Below are 7,500 nucleotides of genomic sequence, written 5' to 3'. Positions count from 1 at the left end.
ATGAGAAAGTGCTACGGTAACTAGCTGCAATTGAAACATCTACTGCATCAAATGTTGCATCGCCCTACTGTATGATACAAACACCTGGCCAATAACCTCCGAACTTATTCATAACTGCCGCACTTTTTGAATATTTCAATCGTGCCCAAATAATTTCCAATTTAACAAGTGCAAACAAATTGCATTTTGCGGTAGGTTTCATGCTATCTTCTAGATGGATTAAAACTTACTATCCTTTATTTGCACTTACTAAATGATAACAAGCTAGTTTAATGCTATTTTTTGCAGTCATAATGCGTAGTTCATTTAGCGAAAATTTTAAATTGGTAAATTAAACTATTATTGTTGAGTGTTTTCAAGAATAATATTTCTTTGTAGTGAAAGAAAGTATAACAAAACCTCAAAATTCTCGATATGAGCTCGTCGCTCCAAATAAATTTCAATCCGTAACATAATTTGTAGAAGAAACTCATCAGGTCATTGCAATAGATCAATTTATAGGTTTATGTGTATCACTTCCTCTTCCATTTTCGTCTTCGACAATCAGACTCTGTGGCACCAGTCCCAATAAATTATTTACATCCCATTCTTGTACCGTTCCACTATGGAAAGAGAATTGAAATTAGCTACAATTTCAGCAACGGAGGTAAACTTTTTTATCGAGAATGTGATGTGTTCTGTACGTGCGTGCGTACAGAAGATCCTCCGGTGGGGGTATCTGATAATGCCAAAACACTAGAAAATTGGTAACACGTGAGTGAATTGATATTCCTTTCCAATTTTCAGTTCGTGCACCATGTGGCTTAGAAATCGTATTAGATTCATTTCATTTTTTGAGTACAGAACTTGGCGACACTTTTCTGAAAGCAAATACATTGCAATAATCGATTTCGCCTCCCCAACCGAAGGAAACACTAGTTTACGCTGGTAATTTAATATTTCCACACAAACACTCCGACTGTCTGCTTGGTTCATTGATGTTGTGAGAAAGGCCGAATGTCGTACAAAGCAAATGATCCCACTTGCCACAACCGAATGAGTTAAATTATATCCAAGAAGGGGTTTTCCCACTGTTGCTAGAATCACAAAAACACAGTCAAAAATCGCCGCGCGGGTAATTTCTCGTATTCGTGACTAAACCATGGCAAAACAGTCACAAACTTTAATGATGATTTTTCTTCCTTTATACAGCACTAAACGTCACCGAGTGGTGACTACCACAAAGCATAAATAGTTCACGTAAACAAACCGCACACACGGGAACGTCCTGGAATTCCCTCTATTTCAACAACCGGCGAATCAGGGCGCAGTGCATTTAGGTTTTGTCATAGTTTTCACCCCAAACAAATGCTCAACTAATGGTACCAATCGACACAACCATCACCGAACGACTGGGCTGTTTTCGTTAGAAACCAACGGATGAAATGCAATGTCGCGTGTTCGACGGCACTCACGGTTTGAATTTCTCTGCGAGATTTCTTCGTACACTAACCATTGGTGCGCATGTGCTGTAGTGTTCCAAATGAGGAACTAGAAGAAATCAAATGTAACGGTTTTTCAGCTGTAGGAATTAATGCTTACCGTGTTCTTATCGTTACAGAGCGACCAAACATTTATAAAATTGCTCAAATATATCTCAAGTCAGTTCAGGAAGGCATCTGCCATGAACGTTGCACTTTTCAATAGCACTTCCTCTAGCGTATGTTAGCTCATGGATACTCATTTTAGTTTCAAAGGTAAACATGTTCGTGACAACTGCAAACGAATCACATGTTTGTTCTCAGGGAAAAAGACAGAATGTTCGAAATGCACAAATCAATCGAAAAACTATTTATTCAGTAACTGAAATTTAGTTGTTAAAACTAAAGTTTAAAACAGGCTTGGTATTTAAATAATGTTACATAAATGTATTTACACAAATACTGCTGTTGCAACCTATTAGCTTAGTACTTTAAATAGATCGATTCGAACGAATTAATCGTAAAGCGCCATGTATGACTTATAAACTAAAAAGTAATACAAAAATCTAAGCATATGTTAAAATTAGTATTTTAATTTTCACAAATAGCATTAAGAACCCAGAAACGTTAGATCAGCAATCCTTTCGTTCCTCTCTGATAAGCGGTTACTAGGAATAATTTTGAGATCGTTAATCACAAAACATCGACGCAACATCAAACGAATGTATTTAATTCGCCCAAATCTTGTTTTAATAAGTTCGCGACGCACTTCGCAAAATTGCTGACATGACCTGCGTAAAATAATCAACAGCACTTTCTTGGCGAGAAAACAGAGATATCATCTGCATAGAATACGCAGAGAAACCATATCTTTCGTTACAAATGATATGAAGAGAATGGATTCTCACACATGCCTTAGGCAGATTCATGTTGAGTACCTCCTTCTAGTCGATATACCAGTGTTAATACCCCTTTAATGAGCCGTATAACTGTAAAATCTCATTACTGCAGTTGTGTCCAAGTGTTTTTACACTTGTTATTGTTATTGTTTTCTATTATTTCATTTCAACACCGTCGGTTATCCGGAGGGCCGATCGTGCCGCCAACCAAAGGACTTGTGATACGCTTTTATTTCGTGTTCAACGTGTTCTGTCCGCTATGTGTTTCTTTTATGTTTGTTTATTGTCATTTCCACTCCACTCCAACAACCGTCGCTACATATTCGTACTTCTTTCGTTTTCTGGCATGCCTTTGAAACCCTCAACAATTTGCCGACTTACTCTAACGATTTCACTGCTTGTGCATGCCATTCGAATCGTCAGCGCATGAACATGCGGACAGGACGTTGGTCCTTTCTTTCGAGCATCACTTTCGTTGCTTTTGTTCGTCAGAACCGTTAGCTGATATAAAACTAAGTGTAAGCTTGATTGTTATCACCCGGTCGGAATCAGTGTTAAATACTCAATGACAACCATGAAAGCCTAGAAGAATACCGACTTCGTTCCACACTGGTTTTACCTTTAGCAATTGACAATTACTCAAACAATTACTCCCAAACAGGAGGACAAAGTTGCAGTTCAAACATTGGAGGAATTTCAGTTTTTTCTTTGCATTGCTAATGTATCAAATTTCAAAAATCAAGCTACTATCAACCTATTATATTGAGCCTACGAATAAACCTATTATAATTATTGTTAAAGCCAGTACAACAAAAATTATTAACAAATGAGTTAATAAAGAAATGTCTAAGATTTCCTTTAAACAAGCCAAGTAACTAGCATTGATATTCTCTTTCCACCTTGGGCATTTTTCAATCGCAGGAACTAAATGGATAATCGTCGTGAAAAAGCTTGTTACCATTATTGTTGATTCAAAATTTATGAATTTATCGCTCAATTTCTCAGACGCATTAGGGCGATGGGGACATTGTGTGATAAATATAAATGAATTTCTTCCTTCCACGCTGGTAGCGGGGAGCGGAAAAAAGAAGGGATGAATATTTATTCTACATTACGGCTCATGTTAACATTATTACATCACGTCGTAAGTTTGATGTCAAATCAGGTTCTAGGAACCCACAAGCGTTGCGTGGATGAGAATTTTCGACGCAACGCTCTGATACCTTTCGTAACGAAAAGCGATACCGCAAGGAGCCACCAATGGTTCTGCTACACTTCATAGATTACCGAGAAGCTGATCACGGTTTGTATGGTTGTTCAAGGTGCACGCTAATAGTGTTGCTTTGCTCTTGGAAAGGATGAGGCACGGAAACATTTTGTTATTCCAACCGAGAACCTAGTTAGGCAACGAATGATTTTGTCGCCTCACTAACAATGCTACGGGGATCTGGTGCAGAGTTTATCATGCGGAGCAAAGACATAACGCGACGTCGTGGAAGAAAACATGCTGCCAACAACGGAAACTGCAACAGTAAGATAGGCATCCTTTAACACACTCGATGACTTTTCATCGTCTGAACTTACTTCACGGAATTATATTCTAGTCTTGTTTAGCAGGCAAACATGAAGCAAATGCTAATGTAGCCATCAATTTCTCTATTGGGCTTCTTGTACAAACGCCAACCGCGACAAGAAGGAAGGAATATCACAATTTCCCACGCCCAATCTATTTCTGAATACCAAGCTCTCATCTCTTTGAAGAACCAAACGATGGTAAGCTCCATCAGGGGCGTTGCATAATAGACCATTTTCCGTCGCCATTGTGTAGCGATGACTCATGGGGATAATCAATTCCAATTCGCGTGGCTCAATTCTTTCCTGTCCGATAGACCAGGCGGTAGCATTGATTAATGTTATTTCTTTCATAGAGTAGAATGTTCCATGGCAAATTAGTTCGTATACACATGACCGTCCAGAGATCACAAGCCGTCCACTCACAAAATATCTACACGATTCTCTCCTTAGTTTCCTAGTTTGTAGCCGATACCGGTTAAACGCGATACTGAGATTTGATAAGCGCTGATTGATTGATTGAGCACTAGTAGCCATCCACTCTAAACAACAATTCCAATTGACAGTGCATTGATACAATCTCCAGCACTCCATCCTGTGCAAGCATATGTGAATAATTTCTTCATAAAATCCTTTAATTTCTATGATGAACACGAAATCAATCCCCGTACGTATCGTTTGCAGCAGGCGTAGTTAAACATATTCGCTTCCAAGATTACACTCGTAAAATCCGATAGAATGATCTGATTTTGCATTTTTACGTTTTTGTGTTTTTACGGAACACAAGTGTTTCTACGGCAAAACAATTGTAAAGCTCCCAGGGGCTGAGAGTGAGGGAAGCGGGGCCGTATTATGCTGAATACGATACGGGCTCCCCCCGACTGAATGGAAAAAAAAAACACAAGTGTTTAGCAAAGTTCAATCAAAAATACACCCTAAAGATTTGCATAAGTTACTAGCCGAAATCTTTGTGACTGTCGATCAAAAGTAATAGCAAGGAATTGCTAAAAAGACTCAAGGCGCTCCAAGCAATGAACCGATATTATCACAAACACCAGTACATAACAAAACGAAAATAAGTAATTACCAATTTGATTACATTCGTAGAAACCGTTCTAATTACTTACACATTGAACGCTGGATTCTTCAAAATAAGTTTTAGAAACAAATGGTAAAGCTAGACGCACTCTTCTTGACCCTTGAAGTTCATTTATTAATGTTTTCACCTCGTATAAAACGACTCAAAGACTCGAACGAGGTCAATTTTCCATTTTTTTGGCCTCATTCACCAGATTCAAAAATAAAATTGCTGAAATTCTATATTAAAAAAAACATTAGCCGAGAGTACGTTCAAAATAACATCAGCTTGACACTAGGCTAGCAGCCGCGAAATGCGTTCTGGAAAACTTCGCCTAATGATCAATTATAGGAAAACCAAGCAATACAAGCACTTTACCTTTCTAAATAGCCCTTGCAGAGGTGTTCTGAGCAAAACAAAGTTACAAAGTCTAGCAAACGATGTATTTTTTATGGAATATTTTGCGAAGAGAATGGCTTTCTTTTTTGCCTGTCATTTTTTCTGAAGCTAGTAGAATGGGAATGATTTTTATTGCCTTGCATCACGTTATACGGTATTTAGATTTTTTTGGACTTTACGTTTGCTTAGCTTTAACAAAGGACTGGAATCGAATACCCTCCGTCAACCTTCCGCTAGTTACAGAAGAAAATGCCATCTAGAAAGCGTAGAAAGCGGAAAACGATTGCCGTTGATTGACATCAATTCCATCAACAGCCGATGATGAGTGCAAGAACCACCGTTAAAATCATAGAAATATGAATGACGAGCATATTACATTAGCCATTGCATATTATATGTCTATTCAATGTTCATTTCAACAGTATTAGAATGATACGTTATAAAACAGTGTTGAAAATATTTTACATTTTATCTATTTTTGCCATTCTTTACTGCAACATCCTCGTGCACCATTACATAATCGAAAATTTAGTCTATTACATTTTTTAAATTTTCAACACATTTGTTTGATCCATATTCATCCTTGCACTTTAAACATCAGTATATAAATTAATACAGACGATACAGATGAAATATCAAATGCAGTTAAAGAGTTAGATCAATTTTACATCGAGTGTAACTATATATGTTTGGTTTATTCATATTAACAGTGAAGAGTATAGTTTAAGGTTGACCGTCGTTTATGGTTGATACCAAAAACCAACCAACCAAATAACATACCATCACCGAACTAAAGACACTGCAAACTACCTTATATCGTTGATTAGTTACCAACGCGAGGAACATGTCTTTGTCCTTCTAATCCTACTCTCTACAATGTAAATGAAATGCCTTTTGTACGGGGTTAGAAGTTAACTAAGGTACCGCCATTGACCATTTGTTTGTCACCTTTTATGCAAACAGATGCACACTATTCCGTCCATAGAGTTATAGTCATTTGTTCAGTATCATGGCTTAACAAACTGAATCTGTTGTTATGTCGAGACAGAACAAGATTTTCAACAACTTTGGATCACCAGGACAACCAGCACACTGATACCAAATTGTTGCCCAACATAGGGGATGCTCAGGAGCAGTATCCCTTACATCGTAATCCTTCATTGCTGTCAAGAGGGGATGATAACTTCCATCCACTATATGCGTGACTTTTGAAGCCCAAAGGGTCAGTTTAGCTAGCTAGATTCTCAGCACGACTATTTATTCTATGTCATTTCGAACTTACTACTGCACCTAGCAATAACTTTACTCTAAACATCATCGTCAACAAGCGCATACATCTTAAATGGTGTCTAAATGAGAATTATCTTCAGTGAAATAGGGTATTCATACAAGACTAAAGGACAGTCTACAGTTAAAGAGGAGCTACGAGCATGAAGAAGTACACGAATATAAGGCATACGAATGTGGGAATGATCGAAATCTACATGGAAACTAATTATTTGATTTCTCTCATCTTGCAATGTAAATCTGCGTATCAAAATGCATGAGAGGGAAGGGTTTAAATTCATTCTCATTTGCATTTTGATTTATTTACGTTTGGTTGGAAAGATGCTTCTGGCTCCTTGAGTAGATGCATAAATAACAGTGTGCATGGGTTTGCAAAATGTCGTTACCAGCAAATCCAAACCAACACTAGCGACTGGAAGTTGATATGTCAATACGCACATCCCAGTGATTCTCGATAATGTCGGTATATTCTCTGCATGCGGGTACAATTAGCAAAAAGGATCCTAACTAACTTTCCCTCTCACTCCTCACTAGCTAGCAGCAACAAATCTCGGTAGTGTGATCGCTAGTTGTAAGCATATCATTAGTAAACTAACTTCGACATTTCATCTCTAAACTGCAACAGCTCATGCATAAACTGCACGATGATTGCATAAGCAATTAGAATGAATGTGTTGTACATCATCTCAAATATTGTCCTCGTATTCTGTGTTATTTTTGGACAAAACTACAAAACTACAAATTATACAATTACTTTTACTGTTAACACGTTTTTCACTATTTTCACTGAGACATGGATAAGTGA

The 7,500-nt window shown here is 37.6% G+C and overlaps 1 protein-coding gene across 3 annotated transcripts in view; it reads right to left on the bottom strand.

Annotated features, from left to right (window-relative positions):
- LOC126581318 (lachesin-like) overlaps window positions 1-1,380 on the bottom strand; it is a 20,626-nt gene extending 19,246 nt beyond the window's left edge. Inside the window, exon 1 of one of the 3 annotated variants that reach the window (XM_050244887.1) lies at window positions 1,255-1,380. The gene's annotated coding sequence lies outside the window, so the exon portion shown is untranslated. Of the gene's footprint in view, window positions 1-1,249 lie in introns of all 3 variants that reach the window. The other 2 variants (XM_050244886.1, XM_050244888.1) reach the window with 2 other exon arrangements.
- Window positions 1,381-7,500: the final 6,120 nt, after the last annotated feature.

This window comes from Anopheles aquasalis, chromosome 2 (genome assembly GCF_943734665.1).
Source record: "Anopheles aquasalis chromosome 2, idAnoAquaMG_Q_19, whole genome shotgun sequence".
Taxonomy (NCBI): domain Eukaryota; kingdom Metazoa; phylum Arthropoda; class Insecta; order Diptera; family Culicidae; genus Anopheles; species Anopheles aquasalis.
This window is presented reverse-complemented; position numbering and strand designations above follow the sequence as displayed.